Source organism: Heterodontus francisci, chromosome 14 (assembly GCF_036365525.1).
Source record: "Heterodontus francisci isolate sHetFra1 chromosome 14, sHetFra1.hap1, whole genome shotgun sequence".
NCBI classification, from domain to species: Eukaryota; Metazoa; Chordata; class Chondrichthyes; order Heterodontiformes; family Heterodontidae; genus Heterodontus; species Heterodontus francisci.
In genome coordinates this window covers 52,050,475-52,068,089 of record NC_090384.1, presented here as the reverse complement: position 1 = coordinate 52,068,089, position 17,615 = coordinate 52,050,475, and the positions used below count along the sequence as shown (strand labels likewise).

The 17,615-nt window shown below is 42.7% G+C and overlaps 1 protein-coding gene across 5 annotated transcripts in view; it reads right to left on the bottom strand.

The window, feature by feature from the left end:
* The window catches only part of eps8l2 (EPS8 signaling adaptor L2), a 229,748-nt gene extending 213,596 nt beyond the window's left edge, over positions 1-16,152 (bottom strand). For 3 of the 5 annotated variants that reach the window (XM_068046206.1, XM_068046209.1, XM_068046207.1), the window contains exon 1: positions 15,844-16,152. The gene's annotated coding sequence lies outside the window, so the exon portion shown is untranslated. The remainder of the gene's footprint in view (positions 1-15,843) is intronic. The other 2 variants (XM_068046204.1, XM_068046208.1) reach the window with 1 other exon arrangement.
* Between the last annotated feature and the right edge of the window lie 1,463 nt (positions 16,153-17,615).

Below are 17,615 nucleotides of genomic sequence, written 5' to 3'. Positions count from 1 at the left end.
AATTAGAAAAGACAAGGAAGGGAAGGGAAGAGTCAAAGCTGGATCACATGACGTGGGAGAAGAGTGGAAATGGGAAACAAAGTCAGTGAAATTTTCCAGTTCAGGATGAAAACAGGAAAAAGCACCAATACAATCAATCAATGTACTGGAAGAAGAGTTGAAGGAAGGGCCCTGTGTAGGATTGGAATAAGGAATGTTCCACATATCTCACAAAAAGGCAGGCATAGCTAGGACCCAAGTGGATACCCATAGCAACACCTTTTATTTGGAGGAAGTGAGTGGAGTTGAAGGAGCAGTTGTTCGATGTGAGAACAAGTTCAGCCAGGTGGAGGAGGATGGTGGAGCATTGGAACTGGCTGGGTTTCTATTCAGGGAGTAAGTGGAGAGACCTGAGATTGTCCTGGAGGGGGATGGAGGTGTATAAGGATTGGACGTCCATTGGTGAATAGGAGACTGAGGGTCAGGAAACTGGAAACTGTTGAAGTAACGGAGGACATCAGAAGAGTGGCGGATGTAGGTGGGAAGAGACTGAACAAGGGGAGTAAAAATAGAGTTGATACAGGAAGAAATCAGTTCAGTGGGGCAAGAACAGCCTGAAACAATGTGCCAACCAGGGCAATCTTCTTTGTGACCCTGAGCTTCTAGGTGCTTGCCATTTCAATTCCCCCCTGCTCTCGTCCACATTTCTGCCCTTGGCCTGCTGCAGTGTTCCAGTGAACATCAATGCAAACTCGTGGAACAGCACCTCATTTTCCAATTAGGCACTCTACAGCCTTTCAGACTCAACATTGAGTTCAAAGGAGCATGACTGGCCTTTTTTTCTCCATTTTATTATATCTTATTGTTGTTTTACTGTGTGCCTGCCTTAAACTTGTTTCATGTTTGTGCATTTGGACAGAGCTGTTCATTATTCTGTCATGAACACTCTCTCTGGACTAATGCTTTTGTCTTTCACCACACCATTAGCACTTCCTTTGCCTTAGTCCCACAACATCTTTGTCATTTAATCTCTTCTGCCCTATCATACACCTCTTATTTTCTAACCCCACGCCCACTTCACTTGCTTAAAATCTATTACATTTCTAACCTTTGCCAGTTCTGATAAAAGGCCACAGACCTGAAACATTAACTCTGCTTCTCTTTCCACAGATGCTGCCAGACCTGCTGAATATTTCCAGCATTTTCTGGTTTTATTTCAGATTTCCAGCATCCACAGTATTTTGCTTTTATTATAGTCTTGTTTGTGGATTTTGGGAAGCAGGTAGAAGTGGGCTGTATGGGGTTGGGGAACTGTGAGGTTGGAGACCCCCTGAAGGGAAGATCTCCAGAGGTGATGAGGTCAATGACAGTCCAGACTTGATGTTCCGTAATGGGGTTATGGTCCAGGGGGAGGTAGGAGGGAGTGTCAACCTATCCTGAAACTGAATGGAATTTCTACTAGGCTGTTTCTCCAGCAGAGCCCTGCAATTAATCAGCCCCATTAGAAAATCCAGGCTGCACAAAGGTGCAGATCCAAATTTAAATACTGCCTCATTCCAGGAATTTTTGAGGCTGGAAGCAGAAATATAAAGTAGCCCCCTTACAAGAACTTCAACAGTATGGGCAGCCAGCATAAATTTATCCTCACATTCATCCCCTCACTCACACTCAAACACCCATATAGAGTCATGGGAGCGTGGGGAGTGTGAATATAAATAATGGAGGTGCTACACAACGCACAAGGAAGCCAAAAAAAGACAATATTGGAAGTAGAGAAGAAAGTTCCTGAGCTGAGGGTAAATAAATGTCAGCCCTTGGCTGAACCTAATTTGTGATAATTATCTCCGGGGTCGTGCCATAAAAAGGATGGTAGAAGAACATCAAACTCTTATGAAGGCAAAGCATCTCCTCCATATTGTTTGACTTGCATAATATGATCTCCCAGGAACTAAGTATCATTTATAATCTGTAAAACCTGATTTCCCACAGATCAATGATAGCCAGTATTCTGATCCCACATCTAGTGGTAGAGCAGAGGGCTTCACGGATTCTGCCCTCCCTCAGGATAGCAGCACCAGAGAGAGTTCTATGCTTTGTTCCCTTAAATGGCTTCACAAGGAGAATAAACAGAATGTAGTTTGGAACTCATGCTAATTACATCTTGCTCATGGTAGAACATAATGAAGTGGAAAGCCAGCAGATCTTGCCCCAAATTCCATACAATAGCCTGAAACAGAAAAGCACTTGACCCTCCACCGCTCCCCCCTGCACCACCCACCCCCCCCACCCCAACCACCATAAATGCTGGGTTTATAACAACTTATGTTTATATAGCAGCTTTATGCCCTACCAAACCATTGTAATTCCAGGCCATTATTTATTTTGTAGTTTAACACAGAAAAACTGTGAGCAATTTATTCTCTACTACACAAGGAATTAGCTAAGCTTAATAATTACTGTAAAAATATATGTTATACTAGTACTACTACTACTAGTATTTACTGCTTTTAGTGCTTAATATTTTTTTCAGTTAAAATTAGGAACAGGAGTAGGCCATTCAGACCCTTGGGTCTGATCCGCATTTCAATTAGATCACTGCTGATCTGCACTTTAACTCCATTTTCCTCCCTTTGCTCCAAATCGCTTGATACCCTTATCCAACAAAGATCTCATAGTCTTGAAAGCTCCAATTGTCCTAGCAATTGTCCTCTGTTGTCTTCTGAAGACAAGGCAGGTTATATGAAGACATGGAATAAAACCAATAACTTAAAATAAACTGATGATGATTGTTTCTTATGAATTTACCTAGGTATTTGGGAAGTGAAAATACACTGGCTGGAACTAGAGCTTGTCTAAAGTAACCCAAATTTCAAAATCGAAAACACCTGGAGTTAAAAAAAATCTAATATCATTAACAGACTTGGTATCCCAGAAATGACTTCCTGACATAATTATTTAAAATAAAATTAAATGTTTTATATTTTACTGTAGTTTATGTCAAGGGTCCATGATTCCATCATTGGTGCAGGTTATTGTTGGGCTGATGAGCTTTGATGCAAAATACTGGGACCTGAGAAGGAATGCAGATACAGGAGATGGACTCTATATTTATGTTACTGCAAGAGGGCCTTAATCTAATGGAAGATTCCTAAACATGTGTATATGATGGCATCAGTGGCCTGCAGGTTAGGTTGTTTGCATTCATTGGTGTAGCTAACAGAAATGGAACCATCTGCCATCAGCTGTAGTTCGCTAGTGTAAAAGCACCTGAATGTGATAAATACAAGATGCAGGATGCTCACTGAGTACAATTGGAAAGAATTAGAAAACTGTAACGTTATCAGGGAGTGTTGGATGACAGGTTTGAACTGCATAAGATGCTTTCCTTATTGTTTATGACATCATTTGATCTCAATTATCTGAACAGCCTTGGAACCACTCCTTGCCGTCCACTATTGATTGCATAGGGTTTGGTTACCAAAGCAACACAAATGATCTAAATCTAATTTGAACAGTATTCCTGTCCGACAGCACTTCAACTGAGTTCATCAGTCTTGTACAAATATTGACAGCTGTTAACAACCACAGTGGTTAAGCCATCACAATAGGTGCTCTGTTGTGTACTGCAGCTGTATGCAAACACCCAATTCTCCTGCCATCAGCTGAACTTGTAATGTTAAATGATCTGTCACATGGATGTTTGAAAATAAAAATGTGGAGCTGGATTCCCATATTTGAATCATACGGTATTAGGTATCATCTATGGTTCAGTGGATAGCACTTTTGCCTCTGAGTCAGTAGGTTGTAAATTTATAATTCCACTCCAGAGGCTTGGGTACATAATGCAGGCCAAGACCCCAGAGTCCTGAAGGAGTTGCACTCCTAGAGGTGTCATGTTGAGCATTAAGCCCTGTCTGCTCTGTCAGGTGGATGTAAAAGATCCCATTGCACTATTTCAAAGTAGAATTCTCCCTGGTGTCCTGGGCCAATATTTATCCCTCCCAACATTGCTGAAAACAGTTCATCTGATTGTTATCACATTGCCATTTGTGGGACCTTGCTGTGTGTAAATTGGCCACTGCATTTCCTACATTACAACAGTGACTATGCTTCAAAAGTCTTCTGAGGTCATGAAAGGGGCTACATAAATGCAAGTTTTTTCTGTTCTTCTTCACTGGCTTCCAATGGAAGCAGCACCAGGTAAAATAAATGGAAAGAGCAACACACAGAGATCACAGGCTTCCAGTCCATTGGCACTTCCACCAGACCTCTCAGCAGAAGTTGACAATGAGCGTGGGCAATGAGACCCACTCATTTTGATTTAAAACTTTCATCGTAACGTTTGTTGAATAGTTTTAATACTTTGCTATTCTGGATTAGAAATTCTTGGCAAGGCCTGCATGAGGTAGAGGAAGAGCAGAGAGGGCATCTAGAACAGAGTGAAGTTCTGCACACTGCCCCCCTCCCCCCTCCCATGCCCTCAAGGCCATCTGAAATTCCAGGGTTCAGCGTTAGACCGAGTATGGATATCCAGGGTAGGCACTTGCATAATTCCCAGCCCTACTGGAGCACTCCATGCAAGAGCAGGGAGGGGTTTTGCTGTGGCACCTCACCACAACATTTGCAGGCCTACATGGCTCAAATAGCAGCTATGAATTTACAGGGATGCCATCTGCTTTTTTCTTTTACCAGTTTTGCTAATGCAAAAATCGATCATTCTGTGAAACTGGACTAACTTTTTTAACCACCCCGACCCCTGCTCCACCCCCACTCCCATGATACTGGATAGCAGAGGCTTATGGATGTTCCTGATGTAACTGAGGGAAAACCCTCAAACAACATATTTTTCTTGGATAACAAAGACACGGGGAATATTGTAGGCCAGAAAGAGGCAGAGCACAGGTTCTGCCTGAAACTCTGTAGTCACTCCCCCAGCATGTTCGTACATCTGCATTAAAAAAAATGGCAGTGAGGATTTGTTCCAGGATCACCATATGAGGAAACATTCAAATCACTGCGAGCCAGCAATAAGACATCGAGGTGTTGAACAGAAGAATTGTTCATCTAGTTGTTAATGCAAACTTTCCTCTGTAAGGGAGTCATTGTAAACTGACAGTGATGCAAAATAGAACGGGGGATCGCGATGCTATGTTAACTCGTGCCCCTTGCATCCAATACAGGCAGCACATCAACTTTGTGCTGCTTGCGAATTTGCATGACTGTTGTATGCTGCTGAGTAGCTGCACGTCTCAGCAGGAGTCCTAAGTTTGGGAAAAGCTAGCACCACTTAAAAGCTAGCTTGTAGTACTTAAAGTCAGCCTGCTGCTCTTAAAGGGAAAGTGCATTCTGGCTGGAGCTGGTGCTGGAACCATTTGTGGAAGAGAGTCTGAACAGAAGGAAGAGTGAAATAATGTAAAATAGGGGAGAGAGCAGGCTCCAAGGTAATCTGTCCTCTAATAGATTACTGGGATTGCTGAGGCACTGCTGTCTTCTTTCAGGATGACAATATTCATCCTCTCACCATTGCAACTCCATCAGTGTCCCTGATGATGCCTGTCAGCCAGCCAGCCCTGACTGCTGTCACCCATGCCAAGATGTTGCAGTCCAAAGCCAGGTCTTCTATAGCCAGAGCTGCTGAAGGGCATACTGCAAAATCATCTGCAGTCATCCCCAGTGAAAGTCAATAGCCTTCTGCCAGCCACTGGGGTAGCACTGTGTAGGAGCAGTAGGGAAGTCATTAAGGGAATGCAGTAGAGTGATTATTTAAGATTTTTATGCAATGTGGCAATGTTTGAGTTATAATTTGATTTGGAACTTCTGTGATGGCTTTTATTTTTGCATTGTGGCCAAGCGTGATGGTTAGTAACAGAGGGAGGGGAAGTTGTGGACAGTTTGTGAAAAAAGAATTGAGGTCCCATTTACTGGTGCCAAAGCCAGATGAGTTGATAATGGACAACAAAGCCGGAAAAGGGCTGTGTTGGTTGCCTCCTTCTTCCTCCTCCTCCTCCTCAGCTGGCCACTGTTTGGCTGGTGGCAAGGGCTGTGCCCTTATAATGCAAGGTTGTGCATGCAGCATGTAGAAATCATCACAAATCTTGACATGTGCTCTGCTGAGTACTTTGGGCCTCCTTCAGAGCAGGTCAGGCAGCAAATGTACTGTTTCATCACACCAATGGCCTGCTGTATCATATTTATCGTGGCAGCATGGCTTTCATTGTTTGCATGCTGCCAATGTGTGCATAGGTTGTAAACTGGAGTCATGAACCATGTTGTCAAAGGATAGCCCTTGTTACCCAATAGCCATCATCTGGTTTGTTGTGGTAGTTCAAATGCAGATGACACAGTGATTGCATGCTGCAGAATGAAGGCATTGTGACTAATGGCATTGACCTGCTTATGGTCACACACCAACTGGATGCTGAGGGAGTGAAATCCCTTTTGGTTGGAGTACATCTCAGAGTTGACATGTGGCACCTGCAGAGTGATGTGCATACAGTCAATGGAATCCGGCACCATGGAAAAGCATGCAATTCTCATGAAGCCATGTGCTCAATCTGCCTGCTTCTCTCTGGCAAAAGGGAATTAAATATATTCAGCTCTCTTGGAATATAGAGCCTCGGTGATCTCCCTTTTGTAACAGTGGACAGAAAACTGGGAGATAATGTAAATATTGCCTGTTCCTGTCTTGAAGGAGCCTGACACATGAAAGTTCATAGCCACAGACACCTTTACAGCCACTGGCAATGCCATCCTCGCCCTAGTCTGAGGTTGCATTTGTGGCTGCAGAAGGTTGTAGATTTCAATGAGGGCATCCTTGATGAAGCATAACTGTCTAGCACCCTGCTCTTCGCTGAGGTTGGGGGTAAGAGAATTACTCCCTGAACACCCTGGGCAGATATGGTCTTGCGCTGAGAGCCCTTCACCCCTGCTCCTCCTCTCCCTTCCAGCAGCATGTTCAGCTCTGTGTCACCTCTGCTTATTCTCCCTGTCACGCTGTTGTCCAAGAGGAATGCATATTAATACACCCATATCTAGGAGCAAGTGGATTCTTGAAGTCAGGACAAAGTCATTTACCACATGCCACACCACTCCTTGCAAACTTTGGCAACTTTAAACTGCAGAAACCATCAAATACTTCTACAATTGCAGCAATAGTCAGTAGAAATCAATCAGCAGCCAACCTTTGAGTAGTTGATGATCACTTTAAATACCACTGGTGGGAGTTCCTTCCTGCTGCTGAATGCATGTTCAGCTGAGCATGTTTAAGAGAGGGTGTTAGCTGGATTCTGAGCTCCAAAATGGCAGCACAGGCATCAAATCAGCATGATGTCATGATCTGCCTACTCAGCATACTTTTGGCAGATGGTCCCTGCTAACCCCCTGACCAAAATGGCATCCAGTGCAGCTTGCATCAGAAGTGGGCACATGTGCCATGGCACCACTTTGGAGCTAAAACAGCACTCATAGTGCTGAAAAGGCAGGCATTCAGGCACCAAATTTTGTGGCCAAGATCTTTCTGCTTCATATCCCCTGGCAGTGTACAAACACTGCAAAGATAAGTCACACGTGCACTACAGGCTTTCCTAATAGGATTATAATTGCCATCTGTTTAATAGACATGAGTTCTTTTTTTCAAAATGTTAACTAGAAGAAAATGTGCTTCTGTTTCAATAAAATTTAGATTTTTCCCCAATTAATGCTGAAGTCTTCGGCTATCTACACGATTGTCAAGGAAAACCTCAGAATTTCATCCATGATCCCATCATTGCCCAATCCTAATGTTGTTCATTTTGGACTTTGCTAATAATGTGGCCTCTTTTGCCATCTCAAAATGATGCTCCCTCCTGAGCCAAAGGATCCTTTCCTTTTCTAACACTCAAATTTTTCTCTGAAATATTGTCAAATTTATACCAGTTAGAAAATGCAATGCATTATTTTGCTAATAGAATAAGGCCAATTTTCCTGGCTTTGACCTTCAGGTTTGCTCAGTTCCCGAGGTGGAAAAGTCAGGAAAGAAAGGAGGCACTTGGATCACCAAATCTCAACACCTTTAGCAGCACTCTCAGATTTTCAAGGCTTTTCTGGGCAAGTGGAGCTTGGTCTGTGCCTGCAGTAGGCTCAAGCCCAAAGGAACATTTAAGTAACACAGCAGGGATAGAACCATAGAAAAGTTACAGCATAGAAAGAGGCCATTCAGCCTATCGTGTCTGTGCCAGCTGAAAACACTAGCCGCCCAATCTAATTCCACCTTCCAGCACCTGGTCCATAGCCTTGTGGGTTACAGCACTTCAGGTACTGCTATAATGAGTTGAGGGTTTCTGCCTCCACCACTGATCCGGGCAGTGAATTCCAGACACCCACCACTCACTGGGTGGAAAAGATTTTTCCGCATGTCCCCTCTGATCCTTCTACCAATCACCTTAAATCTGTGCCCCCTGGTAATTGACCTCGCTGCTAGGGGAAACAGGTCCTTACTGTCTACTCTACCTAGGCACCTCAAAATTTTATACACCTCAATTAAGTCACCCCTCAGCCTCCTCTGTTCTAAGGAAAACAACCCTAGCCTATCCAATCTTTCCTCATAGCTGCAATTTTCAATCCCTGTGTTACGACCAGGTGAAAAGGGGTCCAGGGGTTCCCTCTCAGCCTTTTCCTGGCTTAACCGTAACAGGGTTTAATTTTAGAAACACCGTGTTTTTAGTTCCACCTTACTGAATCCTTGTTCACTGCCCTAACTGTAAGGCAAAGAAATCAAACAGGCTTCTTTAGATTTAAACAAGAAAGGTAGAAGTCTATTGATCTTAAACTCTAATCCGGTTAATGACTACGAATATGCGACGCGACCACGCTAGCATGCATATGCGATAAACACACATGCAGATAGAGACAGAAAAAGTAGAAAAGAATAAAGGGGAAAAGTTTGAGGCAATATCTGGTAGTTACAGTCCTTCAAGTTCAATGTGGAGTCTTCGGTTGCTGGAAAGTCTTGCAATTTGTTGGGGCCCAGTTCACGCTTCAACCTGTTCCGATGTAGGAGTCTTTTCCCTCTTGAGGTTTACGTGTCTTCCATGGGTCCGGTGGCTTGAGAGAAAGTGAGAGAGAGAGATAAAGAGAGAGAGAAAGAGAGAGAGGCTTCCTTGTTCCAGCTTCAGTTGCACACTGTCTTCTGGATTCAAACTGTCCTGTGGCTAGTTTAAAAAACCTTGACCAGCCAGTTAGTCATGTGACTAGCTGGTTTAACCTGTCCTAGCTTTGTGGATTGTATGATCTTAGCAAGGCCTGGAATGCGCTTCCTTACACCTTCAATGTCTGGTGATCAAAATCCCTTTGGGTTAATTGGAGCAGGGAATAGTCCTTTGTCTCCATTTCTTCACTCCAGCAACAGTTTCAAATCAATGTTCATATGACAAAATTAGTATGCCTCATTCTTGGCAGATGGAGGTCTGCATGACACCTGGCAACATTCTTGTAAATCTCCTCTGCACTCTCTCCAAAGCAATTATGTCCTTCCTGTAATGTGGTGACCAGAACTGAACGCAATACTCCAGCTGTGGCCTAACCAGTGTTTTATACAGTTCCAGCATTACATCCCTGCTTTTGTATTCTATACCTCGGCCAATAAAGGAAAGCATTACATATGCCTTCTTCACCACTTTATCTACCTGCCACCTTCAGGGACCTGTGGACATGCACTCCAAGGTCTCTCACTTCCTCTACCCCTCTCAATATCCTCCCATTTATTGTGTATTCCCTTGCTTTGTTTGCCCTCCCCAAATGCATTACCTCTCACTCCTCCAGATTGAATTCCATTTGCCACTTTTCCGCCCACTCAACCAAACCATTGATATCATTCTGGAGTCTACAGCTATCTTTTTCACTATCAACGACACAACTAATTTTTGTGTCATCTGCAAATTTCCCAATCATGCCTCCCACGTTTAAGTCCAAATCATTAATATATATCACAAACAGCAAGTGACCCAACCCCGAGCCCTGTGGAATGCCACAGGAAACCACCTTCCATTCATAAAAACATCCATCGACCATTACTCTTTGTTTCCTGTCACTGAGCCAATTTTGGATCCAACTTACCACATTCCCCTGTATCCCATGAGCTTTTATTTTTCTGATCAGTCTGCCATGCAGGACTTTGTCAAATGCCTTACTAAAATCCATATCGACAACATCCACTGCACTACCCTCATTATTCCTCCTCTCTACTTCCTCAAAAAATTCAATTAAGTTAGTAAGACACGACATTTCCTTAACAAATCCATGCTGACTATCCCTGATTAAACCGTGCCTTTCTAAGTGACAGTTTATCCTTTCTCTCAGAATTGATTCTAGTAATTTACCCACCACTGAGGTCAGACTGACCGGCCTATAATAATTTTGCCTATCCCTCGCACCATTTTTAAACAATGGTACAACATTTGCAGACCTTCAATTCTAAGGTACCTTGCCTATATCTAGGTGAGCATTTGCAGATGATCCTCAGAGCATCTGCTATTTCCTCCCTGGCTTCCTTTAACAACCTGGGATACGATCCATCCAGCCCTGGTGATTTATCCACTTTCAAGGATGTCAGACCCTCTAGTACTTCCTCTCTCATTATGCTTATCGTATCTAATATTTCACACTCCTCTTTAACTACAATGTCTGCGCCATACTTCTCCTTTGTGAAGACAGAGACACAGTACTCATTAAGAACCCTGCCGACATCTTCTGCATCCATGCATAAGTTCCCTTGTACGTCTCTGATAGGCCCTACCCTTTCCTTAGTTATCCTCTTGCTCTTAATGTACTGATAAAACATCTTTTGATTTTTATGAATTTTATCTGCCAATACTTTTTCATGTCCTCGCTTTGCTTTCCTAATTTCCTTTTTTACTTCACCCTGCACTTTCTATACTCCTCTAGGCTTTCTAAAGTATTAAATTTTTTGTAACTGTCGCAAGCTTTCTTTTTCTGCGTTATCTTACCCTGTATGCTTCCAGATAACCAAGCGGCTCTAGATTTGGCAGTACCACCCTTTTTCTTTGTGCGGAGATGTCTACACTGTGCCCGTAGAATCTCGTTTTTAAATGCCTCCCACTGGTTTGCCACTGATGTCCCTTCAAGTAGCTGTATCCAGATCACCTCTCAGCTTCGTAAAATTTGCCTTCCCCCAATTTAGAACTTTTTACTCCTGCTTTATCTTTGTCCTTTTCAATAATAATGCTAAATCTAACTGTATTATGGTCACTATCTCCAACATGGTCACCGACTGCTACTTCATCCACTTGCCCAGCTTCATTTCCTAAGACTAAATCTAGAATTGCGCCCCCTCTTGTTGGGCTTGTTATGTGCTGACTAAACACATTTTCTTGAATGCAATTCAAGAATTTTGTGCCCTCTGTGCCCTTCATACTGTTTGTATCCCAGTTCATATTGGGTAGTTGAAATCCCCAACTATTATTGCCCTATTGTTTTTGCACTCAGAAATGTGCCTACATATTTGTTCTTCTATCTCCCTCCCACTATTTGGGGGTCTATAATTCACTCCTGGTAGTGCGGTTGTTCCTTTTTTATTTCTGAGCTCAACCCATAGGGCCTCATTTGATGATTCATTTAGCATATCATCCCTCCTCACAGCTGTAATTGATTCTTTAACCAAAAATGCTACACCCCCTCCTTTTTTATCCACCTCTATCCTGCCTGAAAACTCTCTATCCAGGGATGTTGAGCTGCCATTTTTGCCCCTCTTATAGCCAAGTTTCCATTATAGCAATGATATCGTATTGCCATGTGTCTATCTGTGCCCTCACCATCGGCTTTATTTGCTATACGCCTTGCATTTAAATAAATACCTTTTAACACTGCCAAAATTCCTGTGCTACACACTTTTTAACTTTTGTTTCTTCTGTCTTTCAGAGTCACTCGCTAATTTTCACTCGCCAAGAGCACTAGCAAACCTTTCTGCAAGGATATTCGTCCCGGTCCTGTTCAGGTGTAGACCGTCCGGCTTGTACAGGTCCCACCTTCCCCAGAACTGGTCCCAAAACCCCCGAAATCTGAAGCCCGCCCTCCTGCACCATCGCTCCAGCCACGCATTCATCTGGTGTATTCTCCTATTTCTATACTCACTAGCACATGGCCTTGGGAGTAATGCAGAGATTACTACCTTCGAGGTCCTGCTTGCTAATCGCTTTTCTAACTCCCTAAACTCAAGTCTGGAGGACCTCATCCCTTTTTCTACCTAAATCATTGGTACAAATGTGGACCAGGACCTCTGACTGTGCACCCTCATCCTCCAGAATGCTTTGTAGCCGCTCGGCTACAGATCCATGACCCTTGCACCAAGGAGGCAACATACCATCCTGGAATCACATCTGCGACTACAGAAACACCTGTCTGCTCCCCTAACTACAAAATCCCCTACCACTATTGCTCTCCTGTCTTTTCTCCTCCCTTTCTGCACACTGAGCCACCCATGGTGCTCTAGTCATAACTCTCGCTGCACTCTCCAGAGGAACCCTCTCTCCCATCAGTACTCAGAACTGAATATCAGTTAGAAAGTGAGATGCCCTCCAGGGACTCCTGCACTACCTGCCTTGTCCTTCTTGTCTGTCGGGCAGCCACCCAGTCCCTCTCTCCCTAAACTCTCTCAAGCTGCGGGGTGACCACCTCCTGAAACGTGCTATCCATGTATCTTTCATCCTTGCAAATGCACCTCAGTGACAACAGCTGCTCCTCGAGTTCCAAGAATCGGTGCTCGAGTTTTTGCATTTGGTGGCACTTTCTGAACATGTAGTTGGCCAGGACATGGGTAGGGTCCTGGAGTCCCCACATGGCACAGGATGTGCATCCGACGGGTGTCAGCAGCCCTGCCATGCCTCGAATTATTTATTTACTGCACTAAAATTGGAAGTTAAATAAAAACAATAAAATGGCTATAAATAGAATGAACAAGTGGGTAACCACCTATCCACCACTGGTATTTTATCTTCTACTTAGTAGATAGACTTAAACATTAGAGAAAAACTAAAAATCATCAGAAAAACGAAAATAAGCAAGCAAGAAAGTACTCACCAGATACTCACCGACTAGCTCCCTACGCCTCGCCGTGCTCCCTCCCTTCTCGCACTGTTTGTAGTTCTGAAGTCTCAACCAGTCAATCACCTACCTGCCTCCCTGTGATGTCACATTTACCAAAACTAATCTACCTTACCACTATTAATATCTCCTACCAATACTAAAATATTATCAATAGTAGTAATAATCTCAATAATAAACCTTACTGCTTTAAAATAATACAGAACAGTAGACACACCAGCTTTTCCCTTCTGCTTGTGTGTCTTGATTAATTATAAGGTAGTTACATAAATGTTTCATTTTAAATTTTTTGCTAATTTGTAGCTATTTACACACAGACCCTAACAGTAGTGTACTAATGTAGCTATTTACAGATATTCCCTCACAGCAGTTACTCACCAGGTTGTTCCCAGCCTCTTGTTTCATTTTCCATCTGGAATGTTTGCTGGGTATCCTGGTACATGGTGCCCAGAAAAGATGCCACTTTGTTCATTGTTAAAAGCAGCTCAGTTGGTAGTATTCTCACCTGTAAGTCATTACCATTTTGAGTTCAAGTCCCACTCTAGGGCTTGAGCACAAAAATCAAGGCTGACACTCCAGTGCAGTACTGAGGGAGTACTGCATTGTTGGAGGTGCTGTCTTTTGGATGAGATGTTAAACTGTAGGCCTATCTGCATGCTCACATGTACGTGAAGTATCCATTGGCATGCTTTTGAAGAAGTGTCCTGGCCAATATTTATCCCTCAATCAACATCACAAAAAACAGACTGTTCATTATCACATTGCTATTTTGTGGGAGGTTGCTGTGCGCATACTGGCTGCCGCATTTCCTACATTACAACAGTGACCACACTTCAGAAAAGTATTTCATTGGCTGTAAAGCACTTTGAGTCGTCCAATGGTTGTGAAAAGCGCTATATAAATGCAAGTCTTCCTTTTCTTTCTGTGATTGTCCCTGAATCCCCTGCTAATTGAAAGGTCTACAAAAATCCCAGGGGAAGGATGATGAATTTCAGATAGGCCTTATCCAAGGCCTGTGCTGAGGGTGGCCTCCAGCCATGTAACTAGCCCAAGGCAGAAAATTCCAGTGATCTTGAGGCTGGTCAGCAGCAGCTTCAGGGCATGGCGAAGGGGGCAGAAAAATAACTGTGTTTGAATAAACTGTGGCTATGATGGCATTAACATTTCTATATATATCCTACTTGTATTGAGTACTATAATCTCACACCTAACTTTTTTTAAAATTCTTTCTTGGGATGTGAGCATCACTGGCAAGGCCAGTATTTGTTGCCTATCCTTAATTGGCCTTGAGACTGCCATTCCATGAAAAAGCTCCACATTAACGAGAGGTAGTTCATGAATCTTAGCAAAATTGTAAACTGATCAATGAATAAGAGGGGAAAGGAATTATTTAAAAGGTAAGAGTAACTAGAATTCAGTGGCACATTGATACTCCATTTATATTACTGCATCATTTCCAAAGGAGGTGACTGTAATACAGCTTAGTTCACTTGCTGCAAAATCATGCTATTGGTACTGTGGTAACATCCTCAAAGTCAGGAGAAGGTCCACTTATGTTACTATTGGTAGTGCATTGCTATCCTGCATGAGCAAATGAGGCCAGCTCGAGAATGGCAAACTTGCGTAAATACTGCTGGTGCCAGCCATTTAACTTTGCTGCTGTTGGCACCCAACAAGGCTTTGAATATTTTCTCAGGCATCGGCACCAGGCCATTAGTTTATAGGGTTTCCTCTGAACGTATTTTTGATGTCATTAGCAACCCTGTAAAATAAATGGGATTTATGAGCCTTTGCACTACCACAGAGGCCCAAAGGGTTAATAATTCAATGCAAAGGCCATCACATTATGGAAATCCAAATCTGGGTCTGTTACTCAAATTTCTTACAATATACCTTATTAACACAGTTAGGATAGTTTCCAATTTAATAATAATACAGCAAACAGAATAGAACAGAGTTTAAAAGACAGTTTCACCTAATTTCAGACTGCACCTAATTTCAAATTCTGACATTCCCTGGATGCATGACGTAACTCACAAACACAAATGATTTTAAATTCAAATAGATAGGGTAATATATCTAATTTGCAACACAAGTAGATTAAAATCTTCCTAATCACCATGGACAGACACACTTACAGAAGAACCTCAACAAAGCCTCTTTCAATGGTACTTTTTTACCCACCTTCCCCCCATCACCCCCATCCTCCCCCCCACCCCCGCCGCCACCTCCATTCCCAGAAACCCTCCCCATAGCAAGCAATGCTCCTGCCTTATATCCAACCGTTCATACTGCGGACAGCGCCACATGTAATTGGTGGCCTGAGCAACGGTTTCCTTTACTATAAACATCCTCCACTATCTGGCACACTCTGTACTAATACAAAATGTCACGCACCATTTTATTTGTTCCGACTCACACAAAACCAAAGGGAGACTCACTTCGTAATGTGCACTTACAGGTGCCCCCTTCAGACAATTCAATGAAGGTCAACACAGTTATATATCACAGAAACAATACCTGCAATTAAAACAGTTCACAACCAAAACAACTGAATCAATAAATACATGCAAAAATAATTAATCCTACAATTAATGACATGGGATGAGAAGGTATTCCAAAGAAGTTCTATCACCACAGAACCAGATTTCAACTTATTTGAGTTTCCTTAACAAGGTTACAGAAAGTTCATACCTTAATGTGTATCCACAGTGATCTAAAAGTTCTAATAATATTTGAGATAAAGCAGAAAACTGTCAAGTTGCTTACCAATAAACCAGCCACTGTAAGCTCCTTCCCAGGGTCACTCAAAGTTTTCAGCCATTAAACCTGCTTGCACTTTTGCCTTGAGGTGAAGAGATTTATGTCCTCCCACCTCCCTGTCAGTTGATCTTTGTTGTTGTAGATAATAAGTCTTGCAGTACCAATACAACCAGCTTTATCTGCGTCACTCTGTCTTTCTAATTTCAGACCCTTTTATTGCTGGAGTAACCAGTATCACTATGTCACTTGCTTGCTTGCTGGCTGTCTTTGTTCAGTGCTCTATTTTTTTCAGCTGAGTAACTACACAGAACAGTGTTAACACCCTGTACTGCAGGTGGAGGCTAAACTCCCATTGGAGACCAGCTCTACAGGTGGGAGGGACCTTAAAGCAATCAAGCAGGTTACGTTCGAAACCCGCATAGCTGTTATTTAAATAGACTGAACAAACTGTCTATGTCAGCTGCCATTTAAATCAACTGAATGCTCCATAGCTGTTGTTTACTATCCTTTCCAGCACACACCTCAATAATTAAACAGGTATTATAACTTGGATTTGTATAGTGTTCATCTTTGAGAAGAATTCAGAGCACTTGATCAGGGGGCAAAGAAAGATACAAACAGCTGATGGGGAAAAAGAATTGAGGGGGAAACAAAGGCTAGATCAAAGAAATAGGTTATTAAAGAGGCTTTTAAAAGAAGGGAAAGGGATCCACAAAAAAGATGATGAGTTGGGAGGACAAGAAGGAGGTAAATAGAAAAACAGAAGAACTCAGGTTTGGAGCAATAGTGAAATGGATCACATCAAATCGCAGTTCCAGCACTAGAAATGATTAAAGCATAAACTACTTATCCATTTGAGGAACAGAGAACATTAGTACAAGCATCTGATTTGTTAAGGAACATATGTACATGCATATAAACATTACAAAAAAGGACAGGGAAAGAATATTTGGTTCATTGAGTCTGCTCCATCAGTGATCTAGACGGTCATCAAAAACAACAGCTTATAGAGTCTTTAACATAATAAAATGTCCCAAGGCACTTCACAGGAGCATTGTAAATCAAAATATGACACCGAGCCACAAAAGGAGATATTAAGTCAGTTGACCAACAGCTTAGTCAGGAAGGTAGGTTTTAAGCAGTGTCCTAAAGGAGGAAAGCGAGGCAGAGAGTCGTGGGGAGGGTATTCCAGAGTTTAGGGCCTAGGCAACTGAAGGTGAAGCCACCGATGGTGGAGCAATTAAAATCAAAAATGTGCAGGAGGCCCAAATTAGTGGAGTGCAGATATCTTGGAGATTTGTAATGCTGGAGGAGATTACAGAAATGTGGAGGGGTGAAGCCATGGAGGGATTTGAAAACAAGGATGAGAATTTAAAAACTAAGATGTTGTTTGACTGCAAGCCAATGTAGGTCAGTGAGAGAAGGGGTGATAGGGGAATGGAACTTAGGGATGAGTAAGGACATGGACAGCAGAGTTTTGGATGACCTCTAGTTTATGAAGGGTAGAATGTGGGAGACCAGCCAAGTGTGCATTGGAATTGTCAAGTCTGGAGATAACATAGGCATGAATGAGGATTTTGGCAGCAGATGAGCTGAGACAAGAGTGAAGTTGGGTGATGTTATGGAGGTGAAAATAGGTTGTCTTAGTGATGGCACGAATATAAGGTCAGAAGCTTATCTCGGGGTCAAAATATAACACCAAGGTTGCGAGCAGTCTGGTTTAGTCTCAGACAGTTTCCAGGGAAAGGGATGGAGTTGGTAGCAAGGGAACAGATTTT